At 38.3% G+C, this 21,950-nt stretch overlaps 1 protein-coding gene across 8 annotated transcripts in view; it reads left to right on the top strand.

The window, feature by feature from the left end:
• Positions 1-21,950, top strand: part of LOC131683786 (calcitonin gene-related peptide type 1 receptor) — a 282,470-nt gene that overhangs the window by 140,613 nt on the left and 119,907 nt on the right. For 7 of the 8 annotated variants that reach the window (XM_058966082.1, XM_058966087.1, XM_058966088.1 and 4 more), the window contains one exon: positions 14,264-15,062. The exons of the other annotated variant lie outside the window; for it this stretch is intronic. The gene's annotated coding sequence lies outside the window, so the exon portion shown is untranslated. The remainder of the gene's footprint in view (positions 1-14,263; positions 15,063-21,950) is intronic. 8 annotated transcript variants of the gene reach the window in all.

Below are 21,950 nucleotides of genomic sequence, written 5' to 3'. Positions count from 1 at the left end.
AGATAATTTTTCACAGTTTACCAAACTTTGTACAATTTACGAAATTTTGTACAATTTTCGAAAATTGGTAAAATTAACAAAATTTGTTAAAATTTACGAATTTTGGTGAAATTTACAAAATTTGGTAAAATTTTCTGAACTTGGAAAAACTAACGAAATTCACCAAATTTTGTAAAATTTAACATTTTGTAAAATTTAACAAAATAAAAATTTACAAAATTATGTATCATTAACGAAATTTACGAAATTGTCTTCGTTTCATTAACGAAATTTACGAAATTGGTTGGGTAAACCCAACCCCCTCTTTTATAGCTATATTCGGAAGTGCGAACTAATATCAATATTGTCGTTTAGAGCATCGAAAATAATCATAATGATGGTATGACACCGTTTTATTAGTCTACATTGAGATGCTCAAACGACAATAAGTGTGTTTTTACAACTTTGATTTGATTTTTGTGCATCATTGACTACAGGATATTTCAGATTGTTAAAGTGATTGCATTAAAAATGTAAGTGGATTTAAGTTTTTTGATTAAAGTCCTACAAAGTTCATAGATGAATTCAATATCAATTCTTCAAAAGGGCTAATGAGATTTTTGTAAACAAACTTATTTCGCTCATTATTCCGCTTTCGAGTTGATTTTCATGAAATATACACACGAATCAACATCTTTACCCTTGGTAGAATCAATTTCAAATGTCTTCTGTGCCGAAAATATAACAAATTAAGAGAAATCAGCAAAATAGAAGTTTGTTTACAAATCTTATTAGCCCTATTCAAATGTTGATATGGAATTTAGTCCAATATTGGTGGGGTAAACCCGACCTATGTTTTTGGTTGATTTAGAACTGGTATTACAAATATATTATAATACCTGTTCTAAATCAACCAAAAACATAGGATGTCGGGTTTACCCCACCATTTTTGAAAACAGCAAAAATGAATGTTTTCGTAAAACGCTTGCATCTCAAAATTTTATCAACATCCAATGTAAAATGAGCATTTACAGCCAAATCCATTTACTAGGTTGGATTTTCCCCACCTTACGCTACAATTGACGAAAGTAGAATTTACGAGATTTCGTACAAAGTGCGGAAGCTGTTGTACAATGTATGAAATTTTGCACAATCTGCAAATTTTTGTGCATTTTATGAATTTCTTTTACAAATTATGGTACAATTTACGCAATGTGTTGCAGCACAGCATTATTTATGACCGCTCCCTTCGTTGTCATCCCTATCATCAATGCGGTTAGTGGGCACAATCTCACTCATTTCGCCCCGCGATTGTGAGAAAAATGCGGAACGTGTGAGTGAATAACATACGTCGTCCGTGTTGCCAGATTTCCAGATGCAAACGGAATAATTTACTTTTATTTATATAGAAATATGTTTATGTCTTATCTGTAATAAACTAGTTGTAGTCTAGCCACTGCTCTAGGCAGTCGGTCTTTAACCTGTCGTTGGCTTTAGTAAAATATTTATCCGTCACCGGGCTTAGTAGAGCGTTTTCACCCATTGCTGGGCTAAGTTGAATAAGTTGTAATAAGATACTCTGTGTTTATTTGAAATGGAAGATTACTAGAACTTGTTGCGTCAGCTTACCTTCACCTTCAATTTTATCAGTTGAGATCGGTACGATGGGAATTCCAGGGTTCGACAATCGATTGAACTCCGTATCTGGATCACAACGTAGGGCATGTGACTGACGAAACAAAATGTGTTACAATTAACGAAATTTTGTACATATTACGAAATTTAGCATAATTTACGAAAATTTCGTGCAATTTACAAAATTTTGTACAATTAACGAAATATTGGCTTTACGAAATATTGTAAAATTTACGAAATTTGGTTAAATTGTTGAAATTCTGGTAAAATTTACGAAACTTGGTAAAATTTACAAATTTATGATTTTTTTTTAAATTTTCAAAAATTTTATACCAAATTTTGTAAAAGTTATAAAATTTACAAAATTTACAATTTATATTTTGCTCAAATCACGAAATTTTGTACAATTTAATTAATATTGTGGAATTTATCAAATTTCGTTTAACTTACGATATTTTGTGCCCTTCACAAAATTTAGTAAAATTTAGGGTACTTTGCACAATTTACGAAATTTAGCACAATATTCAAACTTTTGTGCAATTTACGAACTTTTGCTCAATTTACGAAATTTGGACAATTTCCCGAAATTTTTCAAAATGTACGAAATTTTGCTCGATGGAAAATTTGTAATAATATGTCTTGCGATGACTATAAAGTTGAATTGGCACAGTGTACCTTCATATCGAAAACAAAGACGTAATCCTACGTCAAAATCGGCACGTGGCTACCCAGAGCAATTCGGCCGGCTTCAATATTAATCGGCATTCATCAATACAAATTGCAAAACGTAATACAGTGCGTTATTTCGAAGCAAGTTGTTCCAAGAGTCTTTGCCATTACGATTGGTCATAAACGCATGCTGCTGATGTGACCAAAATTATTTTTTGAATTAATGAAGTTGAAATAAGCATAAACAAGGCCAAAATTCTTATTTCAGTATGTAGCCATGAAATCTCATTAACCCTCCGTAAGTCGCGCAAATGACTCACCGAACGAGCAGCCGCAGTTGCTCTAAGACGATTTTGCTAGATTTTCAGAGCAGTGTGCAGTGTGCACTCAGTGCACTAGCGAGATTGCCGGAAGGTTAAATCGAAAGTTAGCTTTGGTCACATAAATATCATCAGTTTACATTACGAGTACATTCCATAGAACTCAAGCACATACCTGTCCTGCTATAAAAACTTCCTTTCTATTTTATGTCCTGGGTTGACAGCAATTTACCCGCCCATACTTCATAAAATGATTTATATCAAGTGCAAGCGCCTAATCCTCGTCATTAACCTCAGTGGTTCTTTCGCATTTTGAAAGCTTCCTATCAAACTGGACCACAACATTTCTCCTAACGTAGTGTTTTCTCATCGGACGATTTAGTACCAACGACAATCGATCCCATCCTCGTCACAAGTCAGTAGCGATGTTTGAAAATGGTTCTATTTAATCCAACTGTCCATCGGAAAAGGAAAAGTTGTAGACAAAAACACAATGAAGCCCAACGGGATTGACGTTTATGACACGCTAATAATAATGAAAAGACTCTGACATCCTTTCCCGGGGTGTTTGACCATCAGCCCGAAAAAGGGTGGATTTGATTATAATTGTTTGCTTGCTGCCAGGATAATCATCTGCCAGTAGCCGCCCTGCTGAAAGTTTTCAAAGCGATAGTCAACTGAGTGTAAAGTATTTAGCGAAAAGAGATTATATCCAAAAATACTCAAAGTGCTTTGTGCGAATTTCGGTTGCTGGATTAGAATTGCTTATCGATCGGAACGAGTGCTGTCCTGGAGGTTTTTAAAGGAACATTTCATCAAGATACTGCTACTGAGAACCGACTTCGCCTTTGTTCGACAAATACAATTTTGTGTTTGCTGCAGGAAAATATCATCGCAAGGATCTGTTTTGTATGCCGGTCTGCGATAACCAGAGTCGACTGCGCTCTTGTTTGTTGGCGGTTCTGGGAAAGAGCGTCGAATTAATAAAAACACACTTCATTCGCTTAAATTTAAATAAGATCGAGGCAGCAGAAACGGCATCACCACCCGCACTAGCTGGCGAGGAATGCCGGCGATGTTCACCGCAAATTCAATTATTCGCTGGAGTCTGCATGCTGCTGACGTGAGTAACAACAGTCAAGTGGATTTTCATTTTCGTAACTTTTGCAGCTCGCGAAGCGATACAAGATTTTGCTTTGAAGAGACAGTCATGTTAGGGGCCACAGTCACATTCACGTTCTGTTGAAGAAGACATCGGGTTTCGATGCTCCTGAAATGGGTTGATGTGAATGAATAGTACATATTTATTCCTATGTGGTTTAGAAATGTTCTTCAAGTACGTGTGTTGAATTAGTTCAATGTTTTTGGAAGTATTCGCGTCAATAGCTTTATTTGCAAGAGTGCAAACACGAGGCATTTCACGTGGGTTAGTCATGCCCGCTTTGTTGTAATCAGTGAAGGTGTTAAGTAACTATTCAATATAGAAGTTTCTTTTATGGAAGCACGGATCTTGAGCCAATGCTATGGAAGCTTTACCTTCCTGCATAAGTCGAGATAGAGTCATGGTTACTGTACGTTTAAAAGGTTGTTTCCACTTGGGTGTCAAAAATAGGGTAGATTCGCAATTTTTTATTTCAACATTGTTATATTTCAGTGTGATATTATTTAACATGTTTACTAGTACATGTTACATAATAAGTACATAAGTACATAAGTCGAGATAGAGTCATGGTTACTGTACGTTTAAAAGGTTGTTTCCACTTGGGTGTCAAAAATAGGGTATATTCGCATTTTTTTATTTCAACATTGTTATATTTCAGTGTGATATTATTTAACATGTATACTAGTACATGTTTAAAGGTATTTGTAAAAATTTAAATGTTGAAAAAGCTGATAGTGTTGCCACGGATCACCTTATTTTGAACCTCATACGTGGTGAGTATGAAAAATCCAGAACGGTTTATCTGCAATGGAAAAAACTAATTTTTTTTTCGGGACGGGCATAGAGTAGTTGGTAAATCGATTACCTTGTACGCGGCTCACCTGGGTGCAAGTCCCAACCTCGCATATAGTGTTAGAGATTTTTCTTAAGAGATTTTTCTAACCCGAAGAGCATGACCTTAAGGGTTAAGACCTCTATAATCAATATAAAAAATTGTTTTCGTTAGTACATACTTGAACGCCCTTCGTGAAAGAAAAATTTTACTAAATGTTACTAATTTATCTGAAATTTTTGAATTTAGATTACTTATAATCTTATTTGTTAGCATAAGCATAAGCATAAGAGATCGCCCGTAGTTGCTACTCCGTTATTGACCAGAACCAAATTAGGTTGCAAAATGTTCATTGGAACTACATGCTTGGGAATAACATGATGAGCCACATTGTACAATCTATATTGATCCCTGCATGCTGATCAATACCGACGCCGGCCACGTCCGAATGCAGATCTTCTGGGAAAGGAAGGAATGTTAGTCCGATACATGTTGCTACTAGAGACCGAGGAATCCTCTGCATCTCCACATGTATCACGGGAAGGGGAGAGTTGTTAGTAAGTGTGCCAACAGCGTTATCATGTAATAATTGCTCTGGGCAGCCGGCTGCCGAGAATTTGGGAAATTTATCATTTGCTGTATTAATAAGATTAGCAAAATAATCAACTTGAACTCCGGATAGCCGGCTATAAGGAGCACTACTTATATTTTAAAATAATACTCAATCACGCGACGAATTTTTTCGATTCATCAGACTCTTCCATAGGTGTCACGGAGTTGATGGTTTGGAAGAAAATAGAGTCTAGGATTCGCTCCAAGCAAGCGATGCGACCTGTAAAGCATAGTTTATTAGGTAGTAGTTTAGTTAGTTTTCGAGAACACGATTGCTCGAAAAAGCATATCTTGTTTAGCTTTTGGTTCTTTTTAAACTCTGGGTACCGAGAGTATCCCATGTTTCCTAAACAAAAGCAATTCCAACTCCACACAGCCGATCGTGGGAGTATTGCTTAGAAAAGCTAATCTTATCTGCGTAATGGACCGGATCACTATTTATTGCGGCATTATTTGGACGAATTTCGCTATTCTCTCTACGATATATTTTTGGGTTGCAAACTACCGAGTGATAACACGTTATACAGACAGAGTTATGATAGCTCGAGATGTTGAAAATCAACGAAAGCATTCCCTCTTTTCCATATTGTTTTTGAAATACACGTATACGAACGATAATGTCGAACATTGAACGAAAATACAGAGGATCGTTAGCCTGATGCACGGGCCAATAACGGAACTTGAAATTAGATTCATTAAAACAGACGCGGCGAATTTTCGGTACGTATTTACTCGCGATCATCGATACCAGTCAAATCAAAGTCCCATTGGAGCCGACCTCCGAACAACTATTCATTTTTACGGTATTGTCTTCTCGGCTAGATCCGTTCGTACCCTCTCATTCTGCCACTATCGGCAGAAGGCCGAAAGCACCCAGTCGTCGCCGGTCTAAGGACCAAATGTCATCAATAGACCTAGACTCGCGTGGAGGCATGAGATAGAATTGAAAGCTAACCAATGAACATAACAGCAAAACACTTATTCTTCGTGCTGACATAACTGAAGGTAATTGCCAAGCGGTCCCCGATCCGTCTCGCAAATTGTCAATTCTCAAACCTTATATATGAATGAAGTGATCATTCCACACAAATAAGGCCATGTGTTTTCCCTATGCACATTGAATGCTCTGTGGATCAGTTCCCCCGTTGGTAAAACAAACCCTAAACAAACACAGAAATTAGTCTGCTCAACCCAAAGAAAAGTTGGCCGACCGGTGGATACGTATTCCCTTACAGTGCCGTCACATCAACGTGCACCCAAAATTTACATGCGACAAAATATCTGCAATGCCGATAATAAAAGAATCAAAACCTCTACTCATTTTCAAAGAGTGCTATCGCCGATGAAACATCCAAAAAAAAATAGGTGACAAGGGACGCGGACGAAAATAGCTGAGCACCGACCGGCTGGTTTGCCACCTATTTTTCAGGCGAAGAAATTTGGGGCGACACCTAGTAGTCGCTAGTGGCCGGTGAAACGCCACTTATTTGAATGTCAGTTTTTCTTATTGCAGTATTTTTTCACTTTTCGGATCGAATTTTTTCTCTGAAAACCCATTTTTCACTATTTTTAGAATGTACAGTGTGTTTCTAGATGTTTTCTGTGCACTTTTATTGTCCTTGCATCGGGAATCGACGGCCCGTAATGCGAGGAAGATTTTTTTTTTTCATTTGCTGGAATTCGATTTTCACAAACTGTCACTACTCGCGTCAGTCGAAAATATGCCGAAAAATGCTTTTATAAGCCACTTCACTTTGTATAATCGTTAAATTGCACCGTTATTCACACTTTTGATAACCGGGAGGCAGTAAACTGTGCCGAAAATGATGAAAATTAACCGACTCGAAGGGAGCTCTACGAGAGTCAACCGCTCGCGACGAAGATACACACTCGAATCCGATTACTTATAATCTTATTTGTTTGGCCTAAAAAATAGAAATATATTCAAAATAAAAATTCCTTCGTCCACGAAGAAACCATTCTAATTAGAAACAAAAGAGTGAAAGTTTCAAATCGATTGGTTTAGTATGTACCGAGAAATACTTATTACCGCGAAGCCGTTCTCGAAAAAAATGCTATTTTGGGATAATTGCGTTTAAAGTTTCGAGTTAATATTGTGCAATGTTAAAATGAGTATTATACGACCTACACAGTCATCTATTCCGAGGCCATACTGACTGTCTTCTGAGGTGGCAATAGTGTTTAGCAATGATGTCTTCTGGGATGTTTTATGATGACCTTTATTTAAATGATATAGGTATAGTGATTAATCGCCCTTAGAGTGAGACATTTACTACGATTTTCCTTTCAGGGTATGAAAAATAAGATGAATTCTTCAGAAATGTCAGAGTACTTGTATTTGAGACCATCTTTACTGAGGACCAAAAATCTCCATTTATAGTACACTCGAAGTTATTGGCTGTTATTTGTGAATGATCCCTTAAAAGTTATATTCAACATAACTTTTTGTATATCGTAGATAGAGCCTCAGCATGTTCAAGAAAGTTGTTCGTCTTATCAATATAGATATATTTCCAGAAGAGATCATAGGTCAATCCCTTGCGATTTAGAAGTTATTGGGATATTGTTGGTAAAATTAGTTTTAAATGCAATAACTTTTGAACGGGCAAAAACGAGCAGCCAGCAGTTTCCCCGTTAACAACCAATACCATGTGAAACACTTTGTTTTTTTCAAAAATTGCTTTGTTACTTTGAAAATTCACAAGATAAGCCATTGTTGTAATATAGATTTTTTTTTATTTTGATAATTCAAAGCTTCTTACTGAACATAACGAACTTGTCAGAATGATATTCCAAAAGTTATATTAAGTCATCAACAAACGACCATCAAAAATGTGGAAGATATTAAATGTAACACCTTCTTTTGTTTATTCAGTTCGTTTCTTTGATAGGCACAAATGCGTTAGCTTGGTGGTGCCAAATTCATCTTTTTTTACATTTTGGATGTCTTAAAACTAAGAGGTTACAATTTTGAAATATTTTTTATAACAAAGGGATTTTTTACAGCTATCTTAAAACTAGCAATGCAATGCAATATACAACAGCGGGATACAATAGTTTTTTAGAATTTTTTTTGCAACTATCGTAAGACTAGGAATCCAGTTTGTTATACAAAAGAGGGATCATAAGATTTTTTTACGACAAATTTTACAGCTATTTTAAAACTAAGAATACAAGAATACGATATATGAGAAGGGGTTTTTATGAGAAATTTAACAGTTATCTTAAAACTAGGAATGCAATTTGTTATACAAGGTGGGAAATAATAGTTTTTTATGGCGAAAATACAACTATTTTAAAACTATGTGGTTTATTTCCAACATCGGTGTTGCAGCAGTTATATCAGTAACAGAAGAGAGTAGGCGAACAGGTAAGAAGACAAAATTTGCCACTTTCGGGCAAACGTGAGATCAGTGACATGACTAAGAGCCTCATGGGTGATGGGTGGGATTCATCGGACCTGCGGAGAATCGGATCGCTCTCGCTTCAAATTGCATGATGAGGGCGTCGGCGGTGACACTCTGGTGCTGATCAACTCCACAAGACAGGACAGGGAACTTCTAAAAACGAGAAATAAAGGAGAGGAGCTAAATTGGGATATTTATCGTTCTTAGGAAAATATAAATAAGGGACATATATGAGATCGCGATTTGCCAGCATATCCCGAACTGGGACAATGGGAGGTCTACCTCGCGCCCGAAGTGAATGTTTTAACTGAGACGTCACAATGCCTGGCGAATACCCAGACAACGTGCTCGATGTCGTGATAGCCCTCGTCACAAGCGCACAGACTACTCTCCGCAAGCCCAATACGCCGCAAATGCGCATCCAAGGTGTAGTGGTTGGACATCAGCCGGGACATTACACGAATGAATGAACCCACATCCATCACCCTGAACCAAGGCTTTGTTGATACCTTTGGGATAATGGAATGTGGCCATCGTCCAAATAGAGTGTCCCCTGACGACATATACTAAAAAAATCGTTGAAGCAAATTGGGCTTTCGTATGTCACCTTCTAATGCGCCCACCTTTGCTAAAGAGTCGGCTAGGATAGAGCCAGGATAGAGCAATGAGAGGGGACCCAAACTAAGTTAATCTGGTGAGATTTTCAGATAACGTACACAATGATACGGGAGTATCTTCCCCAGAAAATACGAGAATTGCTTTTTGGGCTTCATCGCACGAAGAGCCTCGATAGAGCTGAGGCTGTCCAAAATGATGAAGTAGTGATCTGTAGGCAGAGTCTCGATGATCCCAAGGATGCACTGAATTGCAGCTGACTCTGCGACGTAAACTGAAGTGGGATCATTGAGCTTGAATGAAGCGGTTATAGTGTTATTTGTTTGTTTATTTGTTGTACCGTCACCAACAGACCCCTTGGCCCCAATGGTGGTAGCTTAAACTAATTACATTTTAGAATAGACATTATTTTGGCTTTTATCGAATTCCTCGTCAGGGTGAAGTCAAAAGCCGTCACCACACTGTTAAAAACACACTGAAGTCCGGTAACTGCGCTCTGGCGCCCACAGTTGGTTCTCCTGAACGGGACTCGTAAAAGTGAGTTATTGCGTAGAGCTCGAACGCGAGCTTGAAGATCCAGGCGTCCGAGGATTGTAGGGCAATCCACCCTGGCGGATAGTAAGCCCAAGACGAACAGGATTCGAGAGCAGTCCCTTCGAATGCTTAGAGTATCGAGCTGTATTAACTGACAACGGTTTTCGTAGCTCGACAGCTGAAATATGTTTTACCAAGGAAGATGTCGTAGTGCAAAACGTATGAACCGGCGTTGGATGGCCTCAATTCTGCCAACGAATACCTGGTAGTAGGTGTTCCAAACAGCAGAACAATATTCTAGTGTTGAGCGATCCAGCGCGCAATAGAGTGATTTTAAACAGTATACGTCGCTACTCGGAGCATGAACCCGAGCTGTCTTGATGCCTTATCCACAATGGATGATGTATGTGGTTTGAACGTTAGTGCCGAATACATGATGACTCCGAGATCCTTGACGTGAGAGTGTCTTGAAAGACTCGAGTCGAAGAAATGGTAGTTGAACTGAATCAGATGGCGTTTCCGCGTGAACGTAACAATTGAGCATTTACTCGGGCTTAAAACCGTTATGTTTAGATCACATCACGTACTTAAGATCTCCAGTTCACTCCGAAGAAACTAAGCATCGGTTTTATCCTATATTTGTCGAAAATTTTTCATGTCGTCGACGAAAGAAAGGCGGGATCCTTGTGATTTGATATTGACGTCATTAAAGAAGAGAAGGAATATTTCTGGACCGAGGTGGCTTCTTTGTGGGATGACGGATGTAGCGAAGAATGGTGCAGATAGACAAGATAAGTTGAAGTCGCCCAGTATAACAATATTATCAGACGGGTAGCGATCGAGGTTATGAAAGAAATGGAGGAAAGATGTACATTGATCAGGTTGGAATAACGAATTCTGGGTGGAAAATACAGGACACACAGGAACAGATTGCGATCGGCCAGTTTCACTGATATCAACACTTGCTCGGAGCTCCGCCCACCGGTCATCGTTGATCACTCGGGCTTTTATACCATGGTGTATGGCGATAAGCACCCCCACCTGATGTCTTTTGGCTATTGAGGGCGTTGCGGGCACAGCGGTAGACATTGAAACATCTGGCGAGACAGAGTATGGTTGTCGAGCTACGTCTCGGTCAAGGAGATGACGTCATAACAGCAGCCCGTGGTCGCGAGCAAATAGTTGTCAGTCGATGAATTTAAGCCACCAACATTCGAGCAGTAAACCTTGATGTTGTTGGAGGACGGTTTAGGTCCAGCACATAATGAATCCAAGTTGCCGTTTTAAGCGCGGTCCTTTCATCACAACCCACACAGTACCGGAGCGGCTGACGGTCGCTTGGTCAACTGTAGTGGAGGATTCGAGGCATCCCGAATCGACTGCGTCACGCCCCAGTATACGAGTATGGCGAGATACATGGTTGACATGTGGTCACAAGATGTCGAAGCAAAAGGCAAATTACTGGAAGCAAAGAATGCATTAGTGCTTGATGTGTTCGGATCAGATGTATACTTGCCATTTGTGGCGGGTTGGAAGACCCTTTCACCCATCCCACACACTGCTGCAATTGTTCGACTGGGGCGGGGGGATCGATGGCTTCCATAGTACACAATGCGGTGCATTCCAGTATGCGTTGAACCCCGATGGCACGATGCGGAGAGCAGGAGCTGGACCGGTTTAGAAGACCTTTCTCCACTTACACATACAGGACTGGGACGACTGCTGAACGCTGACGGCAAGGGCTCGAGTGTAGCGGGGGGATCGAGGACTTCCATAGTAGGGGAGAGAGGGTAACAGTGGATCAGCAGGAACTATGAAACATTCGCAATAAAATCACAATGCATGATCGCAATCGTCTAATTCCCTCATATTTCACAATTTCTAATTCTTTGCGCGTGTTGCTATATTTTGGAAGAGATCTGCTAACTCTATCTCTTTTAATGGATATTTGTTTGTTTTGTGATAGCCAGAGTAAATTTGCAATGATAAACATTATTCCATCTTTATGAATTACCATTCATTGAATAAATGTTTAGTCTATTGCTATTTATAGCAAATTTTATGCTCAACATTTGCCGCGAACAAAGTTTTTTGGTAACTACTTATGGTTCTGTGTGATTTCACAATTTTCATGAATAGACCCATTGGGTAACTGTGAAACGATGGCGTATGGGGAACAGTGATTTTTGTTTGTTTTTGTGGTCTGTCTCAAAATGTCAATGGGTTCCGATTTTCCACACTAAATACTACTCATATAGTGCAAAATTAGTAAATTTGGCCAAATTTTGTAGAAATTGTCTCTTATTTCAGGATTGCAGCTAATATGCATATATGGTGGTTCGATGTTACGCGATGATATAGTGGATTCTTTCGTAAACAAACGATTTTCGCCTCAATATAACTTTAATTCAAAGCGTTAGGATCATTCTTCGTCAAAACAAAAGAATAAAATTTATAAGTAGAATATTTCACTATAGATGACATCGTGTTTCATAGTTCCTACCCATGGGGCACACTGATACATTTTACCACCAACTGTTTATTATCCAAAAAATGTTATTTCCCGTGAATTTTACCAGCTGGAAAAAATATATGTATTAGTTAACAACATAGTGGCACTATGTATCACTTTTGATTACACAAATAACATGTATTATCATCAAAATTAAATTGTAGAAAAAATGTGTTTCATTGTTACCCTCTCTCCCCTACCAGTTGCGTGGCGTACCAGTATGCGATCAGCATCACCACTTCTTCACAATGGCGGTGTGGCTTGGTATAGTGTCATTGCCAATCGTTGTCCAGTCCAACAGCTTAACTGGAAGAATAACACAAAGTAATTATAATTATAGGGTTTGTATAAGGAACTAGCTAATACCCGTCGGGCATTACTGCGACAACGAAATAGGAGGAAAACACAATTGGTTCCGAAGCGCCATCTAGCGGGCAGATAATCCTAAACCAATAACACACAAACACGCTCTATTACAAATGTCTACTATGTACAAATTTTGACGGCAATCGGTTAAGCCGTTTGGGAGTCCATAAATAATGACATACAAACATTGACTTTTATAATTAAATAAATAAGTAGTGGTATTTTTTTTGCAAACGAGGACGATTGTTTCAAAAAAGCTACTGTTTTTACCTGATTTTTTTGGAAATTCATGACATTGATTTAGTCGGGAAAATGAAATTAAATTACGAACAATTAAGAAAATGACATCGGTTGAAGACATTTTCGGCAACCGGAGTCAGTGCAAAAACTTTTTTGAAAAAACGTGATTTCGATGTAATTGCGTTTAAAGTTTCAAGTATAAGCCATACCCCTGTAAGGAAGCAAAATGACAAACGCTCTAACTTTGCTTCTACTGCTTATATCTCTATAACCATTTGGAATTCTATAACCACTCTTAACATCTCATACTTTGAGACATATATAAGTCTCTAATGGATTTGTACGAAAATTCGACAGCTTCATGTTCATATTGCGTTAAATTTTGAAATATCTGAAAATAGAGATTTAAGAACCCATTGCCACTGAAAATAGATGATATATTTTGGTAAATCAATTGCCTTTTACGCAGCTCACCTGAATAACACTCCACTCTCACCATTGACAGTAAATATAAAATATAGGTTTAATTCCAGGTGAAAGTTTCATTGAAACTCAAAATCATATTTTTCTTCATTCGTTTATATATTGTCATATCTCAAAAAAAATCTGTATTATTCTGTTTTGACCAAAAAATCTGTAAATCTGTAGTACAGATTCTTGCTTCAAAAACGGCTTGAAAATATGAATAAATTCAGGGTTTTCTGTATATTTGGTAACACTGTGCTGGAGTTGTATACGAAATCCAAAACTCGCAATTTTACGTGGCTAATTTCGGATTTAACCCGAATCTCAGCCAAAGCGAGGGTAAAGACAGACACCCTATCTGAGCAAAGATAGAAATTCGTCGAAATCTTCCTTTTCCATAGACATCAAAATGTCTGAATTTGTTGTTATAAGTAAATGCCGTTCAATCAATATTATAACGTTGTATATGAATTTTTTTTGCTCTAGACATAAATTGCAATTTTCTTAAGAATTAAAATGACAGAGTTTATTTTCAAAGGGATGCCATTCTACTTATATGTATCAATTACTGTTATTTTCAGACAACGCCGTTGGCTGCCAATTTTACAAATTAAAAATCCATCAATCCATATACAAGGTTCAATGTAATTTCAGTTGTGCCTTCGACGTTAATAACCGCTCATTTTTAATATTGAAATACTGGTTTATCAAGAACTCGACCAAACCTCTGAGCGTCTCAAATTTCACTGCACTCGTTATCAACCAATTTATTAAAACTGTCCCATAGATTGCACTTTTCATATTATAACCCGGGGTGCCAAATGATATTCCCTTCTTCGCAACATAACATATCCATTCATTTTTTTTCTTCTGTTTGCATCGCTTCCCTTCCAGATTTAATATCGTTTGACTGAATCAATTTGGCCCATTCCGCGAATTCCGTTGCTGTTCCGATGGATGCCGATGACAAACATGACCGATGCTGTACTTCGCAGCGACGCTACCGACAGCCTCCCCCGCAAGCCGGTCGGTTAGAGATTTGCAATTAAAAATAACTCAAAACGTCGCACGCCAAACCCGATGAACCATTTCACGCGATTGTCACGAAACGCCCCCACCCCTCGGATGGTTGAACGCGCGCCAGTCGAGGAAGATATTAATGTGACACGACCGTGAATTAATGGGACCCGCTCGACTGACTGCGGGGAATGCACGTGTGCCGGTTGCTTTTTATATGCGTGCGTGTGTACGGACGAAAGTAATGAAAAATAATTGAAATGTTTAAACAATATAAGCGGCGAAAGTGAAAGAGGCAACAAACTCGGTTAAAAATTCATCTACTCAAGTCGAATGGGTGTCTCAAGCAACGTCAACAGCAGTTGTTGAAGAAGCACAGTGAATTCTACTAATATAATATAAGAATGATTACATCTTCCTACGGTGCTAGCTCTGCTATGGATGATTAGGGAGCATTCGCGTGACGGAGTAATAAAATTATAACGTAAGAGGATCGTAAAATGCGTCGATGCATTCGACGGTGTCAGTTAAGTGAATCTCTAGCCTCCAACGCTTGCCGACTGGGGACTTAAGTGGAAAAGTGAACGCTGTACTCATAGTTGCAGTTGTTTCTGCTAGCAAATAGATGAGTGTTTGCTTGTTTTTTCGTCAGCTGGTGTGCAACCTTAGTGCAAGAGTAAGTATATTTGCAGTAATGGCATAATTGTCAAACTAATGGGGTATAGCGTAGCACATCGGCGAGTAAACAGGGCGTTGATATATCGAAATAACTGCACAATTTCCGTTGGTTCGGATGGTACCTCAATGATTGGTTGAAAGTTAATTTTTTCATTTAGCATCTATTGAATATTTTCGGATTACGGCAAACCTGCCGAAAAATGTCTCAAAGGTACATGTGGAGCTCAGTCAATCCAGGATTTTTTTCCGGCGAGAAAAAATATTGGCTATTCATTGAAGGCCAAAGCGTATTGTATAGATACTGCATTGATTCAGTTTTATGTACCGAATATATTAGATGAAGATGAAACATCTGTCAAACTGCTCATGTGAGCTACGACCCTGATGATACCTTATTTTGTAGTTGTTAATGCGGAAAAGAAGCTGTTACTAAATTCGTGAATAAGGCACTATGAATTCTGGAAAATACCACCGTGAACAAGTCCTGTGTTTCATAATTATTTTCAATTTTACTTCAGTATCGTTTGTTTACCGCTTTTATTAATGGAGATATCTGTGTTTGTTTTGAAAACTTCAGTCGCGGATTTCATTACCAAATCGTTTTTCTGAAAGCTCACATATTATTCATAAACCAAAGGTTGACTTGTCTTCGTGAATATAGTAACATTGTCATACGATATTAACTGATCCTTGATTTATTATATTTTGATCATGATCCGTTGTTTGTGCTTGTGAATTAGTTAACAAAATCAACAGTCTAGATATTTTCTCGTGAATTATTTCATGAAACTCGTAATTTTATGCATGAATTTATTCAAGCCTCGTGATGATTCCTAATATTGTCACAACTCGTCTTTCGAGCTAGTGAAATAATTCGCACAATCATCAAATATTATTCATGAATTCGTGAACTGGTTCATGATTTCTAGTCATTCCTACTCGGAAATAGTTCGCTAAATCAGAAACTATTATTCATGGATTCGTGCACTGCTTCCTGACTTATAGTACAATATTCACGATATATCTTGCATGCTTGTGATATTTAGAATATATCCCTAATCATTTTCACTTTCACGCAACTCTGTACTGAGTCTTGATCTTCCTTAAATCCAGGCTTCTCGAAACCAGTTGAGACATGGCTTGTTTCGAATATCTTTTCCAGCACTTAATTTTAACTTTATCCTCCTCACGGTTTGGTTCACTCTCCAGCAAAATTGAAATTGTCTCATGATCTGAAATTCTACAATCGGCCTCTACATACGAATGAACCCCATCAAAATTGGAATACACGTGATCTATCAATGTTCTACTGTGTCTGGAAATTCTTGTAAACTCACTAACCGTTTGCTTGAAATTGAAAAACTCAGCCAACTGCTTCAACTGATTCGAATTTTGATCGTTGAGCCAATCAATATTGAAATCGCCCGAAATTACATTAAGTTTGCTTAAATCAACGAAATTCTCCCACCAGTTTTCTAAAATTTCTAAAAATCGTCGATCGCTAGAACTAGGAGAATGGTATACTACTGCAAAGTTTCCCATCTGCATGCCTCTTTCAACTGATATACCCAAGAACCAATTATTATCAACTGCTTCGTTTAACCGAACGTTGAATTTAATCGATTCTTTGGCGTAAATAGCAACTCCACCGGTATGTCTGGAATGAGATAGGCAAAAAGCAACTTTATAACCCGGAATGCTATACTGATCAAATGCATCAGCATTAACAATATGTGTTTCTGATAGAAAAACCAACAATGGACGTTTGTTTTCTACAAGATGTCGCATTGCAACAAAGTTTGTAGACAACCCAGCTATATTTAAACATAATATTTCAGACAGCCTCCCGTTTGTTAGTTGCTATTCACTCAACAAAACGTTGCTTTTTTTCGATTCTAGCAGTCTCCGATATACTGAACACTGCTTACTAAATGCCGCATGGTTTACGTCCAAATTCATTTTGCGTTCACTATTCTTTTTTATACAATTTACACATTTAAAATCAGTTGACGAGCATTCAGATGTTCTATGTGCTCCATTACATCTGGAGCATGTTTCTTTATTAACGCATCCCGTACTCTTATGACCAAATTCTCCACAGTTGAAGCAGCGCAGCACGTTAAAGGCCTCTAAAACAGAACACCTATCCCAACCAATGTTCACCGTACGGGCTGACATCAGGCCGCTATAAGTGTTCTTATCAACTTCAATTATAACATTGTATTTGTTATACTTGAAGCGTGGATTTTCAAAATTGGCAACAACTTTAACATAATCGACCGGAATGCCCTCATTCTGATTCTTTAATAAGTCAACGAAAACTTCCTCAGAGTATCGATCACTCATCCCCATTATTTTCAACTTCGGTTTACCGGGTATCGGTATAACAGCATTATACTTTTCACCCAGATTGCTTACAATGTTTTCTTTCACCGATTCAATATTATCCCGAGTTGCACACTCCACAATAATCGAGCCATCTTTACCGTTTTTAAAGTTGCTAATTTTGTGCACCTTTGGATCTAATTTATTTTTTAATTCATTCCTCGTGTCGTCACTCGATTGCAACGGCTCGACTGGTTTAATCACAATGACCGGGCGAGCCTTACGTTTCGTTTGACTTCTAGTTCTAATTTTATTCGTCCCAGTAGCTCCCGACAAAACATTCGCGTAAGTAATTCTACTATTTTTATCAAAAACCTCGTCATTATTTCCATCATCGTCTATTTCAATTAACATCGGTTCATCTTCTTTATTCGTCAAAATTTTTCGTTTTCTACTGGGATTCCCGTCAGATTCAGAATGAACCTTCCTATTACTAAAATTCCTCTTTCTGTTCATTCCAACTAATTCAATTTCACGCTTAACATTTTCATTAAAACAACTTTTCAAATCTTCCAACTTTTTGGCAACACTGTTTTCCAAGCTAGCCAATTTACTCTCGAGAGAGTTGTTGAAAGACCTGATCAGTTTTTCTATTCCGTTTTCTACTGCGATGTTTATCTGTGCATCGATGTTTTTTCGGGCATCAGTGAGAGACTCAAAAATGGAAGCGAATTGTTCCATCTTCTTATTCAACTCAATGGATATCGAACTAACATCCTGCACACCAGAAGACTGATCTGATAAACACTTCGCACACTTGTAGCAAAGACTTGCATTATCAGCCACCCAATTTACCATGGCCTTTGTTAGCCCGGAACATTTTTGATGATATTTATCACCGCAAAAAAGACATACAACCAGGCCTTCGGCGAGACTCACCGTGCTCGTACACTTTGCACACAGGCCGCTCATTATAGGCAAATTAAACTACAGCTGGAGAAGCGGGACAATACCAAAGAACAATATAACACTGCGTCTTCCACTGCGGGCAAGCTTATAAAGCCAGCCGCAGCGAAATGAAATCTGAAAATCACAGAGCAATAATAGTCTGTATGACTACACACTATACTTATCTGAATGATATTTCGATTAGCAATAGGCGCCCACAAAGTTTTCAACGAAAAGTAGAGTATTTCACACGATTTAACCGATTGATGTTTACGCACTCTTTCACACAAGTTACCATATTCACTTTCACAAAAGCAATGTTCGATACATATAAGCTCAAAAATAATTTTAAACTTAATGAGAATCCCCTCTTTTATCATCATCATTATCGTTGCCGAACAATCCATCCGGGTCCGCCAAATCATGCCGGAAGTATTTTAGCGTTCCAGGTTACTCGATCTTAGCCTGTCAGTCTCAAGTCCCCTTTAACGCACAAGCATTTTCTTAGATGAAAATGTCGATTTCGTCCGCAAAACAAAAAAAGCGTGAGGTTTTAGTTTCACTTGCACATCAGGTCTGTATACCCGAGCAAACGAAAAGCCCATAATACCCCCATGGTCATGGGGTTTGACATGGGTGTTTGAAATGGGTTCAAACCATGAAAACACTATCACCATGGTCCGGTAGATCCCGTATAAAATACCATATGTTGGCGTATTTATGGGTTATTGAGACCATTTTATGGTGTCTTGATGGTTGCGAATTTTGTCACGGACCATATTTAAGATCTTTTCAATGGGCTCGGGTATAGTGCGCTTTTAAGCACTATCTTCAGCAATAGATTAGAGAGTGCATTGCCACTCGTCAATCCATCTAACATCACAAACGAGTCGTCCATTTTGGCGCTTAATTTTGCCCCATCCAGTGTCATATGAATTAGCTTAATTAGTTTTATAGGTAAGTCATGTTTAAGCATTATGTGCCACAGATCGTTTCGTTTCATTAAATCGTACGCAACCTTGAAATTAACAAACAAGTAGGTAATTTCTATTCCCGAAGTTTATCCAGAATTTGTAACATAGTATAGATTTAGTCCATCACTAATCATCCTTCTCGAAACCCGCTTTGGTATTCGCCGACAAAGGATTCAGTCAACGGACACAGTCTGATAAACAGAACACGAGACAGTATCTTGCCGGCAGCCATAAGACTTGTTATGCCTCGATTGTTATTAAACTCGAGTTTCCCAAGCAACATATGTAACAAGTCAAAGAAAAACTTTAATCTATTTGGTTGAATATCAGTTGTAGGAAAGTATCAAAGCATTTTTTCAGACCATGAATTGTTGCTAATAGACCACAAACAAGTTTGTTGCTGCTAATCGAACCGTAAAAAGTAGTTTTGTTGACTAAAAGAATTATTTTCCTTTTAACAACACCGACTCTAAGCGATAGTTAGTAGGTGGAGCCTATTATGTTTGTTAACTGTTAGTTGAAAGTAACTCAACACTATAGTGGAAAGCAGCTGTCAGCGTTTGTTTGCAATTAGTATCATATAAAGAACATAATACTTGCAAACTTGGAAAATACTTGTCGACACTTTAACAAAACCAATTTGCAACAACGAGATGGCGTTATCGATGCATTTGTATTCGTTGTCTTTCTTCTGTCAACGAATAAGCCACAACGAGAAGGCCGCCATGATGCTTTCATAAATTTTAGCACTATATTCGAATTGCATATTGGTATTGTCTGGAGCGCTATATCTTATTGTTATATTTTCATCCATTCCTGATTTTATGTGAGGGCGCATTGAAAATATAAACGTAACATTGAAAAATTCACAGTAAATCTAGATGCGCCGGTGAAACTTAAGTATAGAAGAGCAAAATATTTGCTTTCAAATATTCCAAATTATCTTGCCAAAATCACTCGATTTGAAACTAGGTGGCAAAATTGATTTTCAATACAGCGTACGTTTTCATGACAAGTTACAAATAGACTCCGCCTTGGGCTTTTTTGGTGATGAAACAGTTGAGATCATGTTCACCTCGGCTAGATTATTGCATGTGATTTTGTTTCATTATTAGTTGTTAATATTATTTTACTACAAAATATGTTGCTTGGGTTGTGTCCCTTCGTGAAGGTATTTCTTCTTCCATCCAGATCATCTCGATCACAAGGTGGATTGCTTCGTACAGCCGGTCACTCAGAAGTTCACCCGGAATTCCGTCCTTTCTAACGGCCTTACCGTTGTTCAGTTCTAGAAGAGCCTAACGTGGAAGGATCTACAGCTTGCCCATCATTCCCAACCGTCATTCTATTTTTGCTTTCTCTACTTGTTTATTCTTTCCAGTTCGACTCAAAGTGCTACCTTCACCTGGCAGTCACTCCAGTAAGATCTGTCAACAAATGCCCGTCCTAGTCGTTAATCGTGACCGGCGTCGGGATCCTTTTCCTCCTCATGTTGTTCATCGTTTGTAAAATTATCGCGCGTAATTCCTCACAAAGCTGCTTCAGCAAGCATCATTTCGTCGTGTCCATGTCTTACCTGGATGAAGTTTTTTTCTCGACTGTTCTCAGCTCACCAAATCATTTATTCCTTGTTCTGACGTGTAAACGCTGCAAACTTTCAGTTTCTGGTCTGTTTTTTTTGTCGATTTCCAAAGGCAGTATCGAAAAAGCCGTTTCAGCGGTTTCCACATGTGGTGCCAACTACTTCTGTGGTTGCTGTACTGACCACCTCATGGACCTGTTGCCATACTGCGTTAGAGTTATCACTTTTTGGCCGATCTTCGATTCGTTCGTCGAGCTTTCAGGTATAATCGTCGACATCACCCTCAACTGACAGTCGTCGATTGTTCAGCCGCATGGTTCTTTCAGCCCTGCTTGAATCTTACGCCATTGTATATAGAAATGCATTCAAAGTTTTATGGTAGCTGTAAAATTTGCTTCCTCTGTTTTATAATAAAAATAATTTCAAATTGTAATCCCCTAGTTTCAAAAAATTTAAAATGTATTTAAAGTAGGTAAGGATGGAATATGTTGTATGAAAATTTCGGGAAGTCACCATAGACTGACGCTAGTGAGCAACATATTCATTCGCCGTAGGAAAACATTTGCTTGCACGCCTACTGCATCATGGGGATCATTCACTTCACTCTTGTTCACATTCAATGTCATCGTCATCTTGGTTCGTCAGCTGTCTTGCTGCAATTACAGGTCATGGACGTAAACTTATTATTGGTATTAGCTTCGTCGCTGATGGGGCTGGCTGTTAAATTTGGGATACTGGAACCTGCTTTCGCTGTTATCATTATGGTGTGAACAGCAGCCATAAATTTTGTAATGGTTGTGGTTTATGGTTCAGCTCGGGTGTGGCGCGGTGGTTCAGAACCCTGACTAGGAATAATTCTCAATATTGGGGTCGTAACACTGGCCACGCGATCGTCCTGTACGCTAAGAATCGGCTGCGAAGTCTATTGAAACATAGGGCGAAATTTCGCACAGGGATCTAAGTACCATGACTTTATAGTTCCAGTAATGGTAATAACGACTTTCGTTTGCTTTTCCTAGCAATTGTTTATTAGCTCCAATATGGTGTTGGAGCCCAT

Source organism: Topomyia yanbarensis, chromosome 2 (genome assembly GCF_030247195.1).
Source record: "Topomyia yanbarensis strain Yona2022 chromosome 2, ASM3024719v1, whole genome shotgun sequence".
Lineage (NCBI taxonomy): Eukaryota > Metazoa > Arthropoda > Insecta > Diptera > Culicidae > Topomyia > Topomyia yanbarensis.
This window is presented reverse-complemented; position numbering and strand designations above follow the sequence as displayed.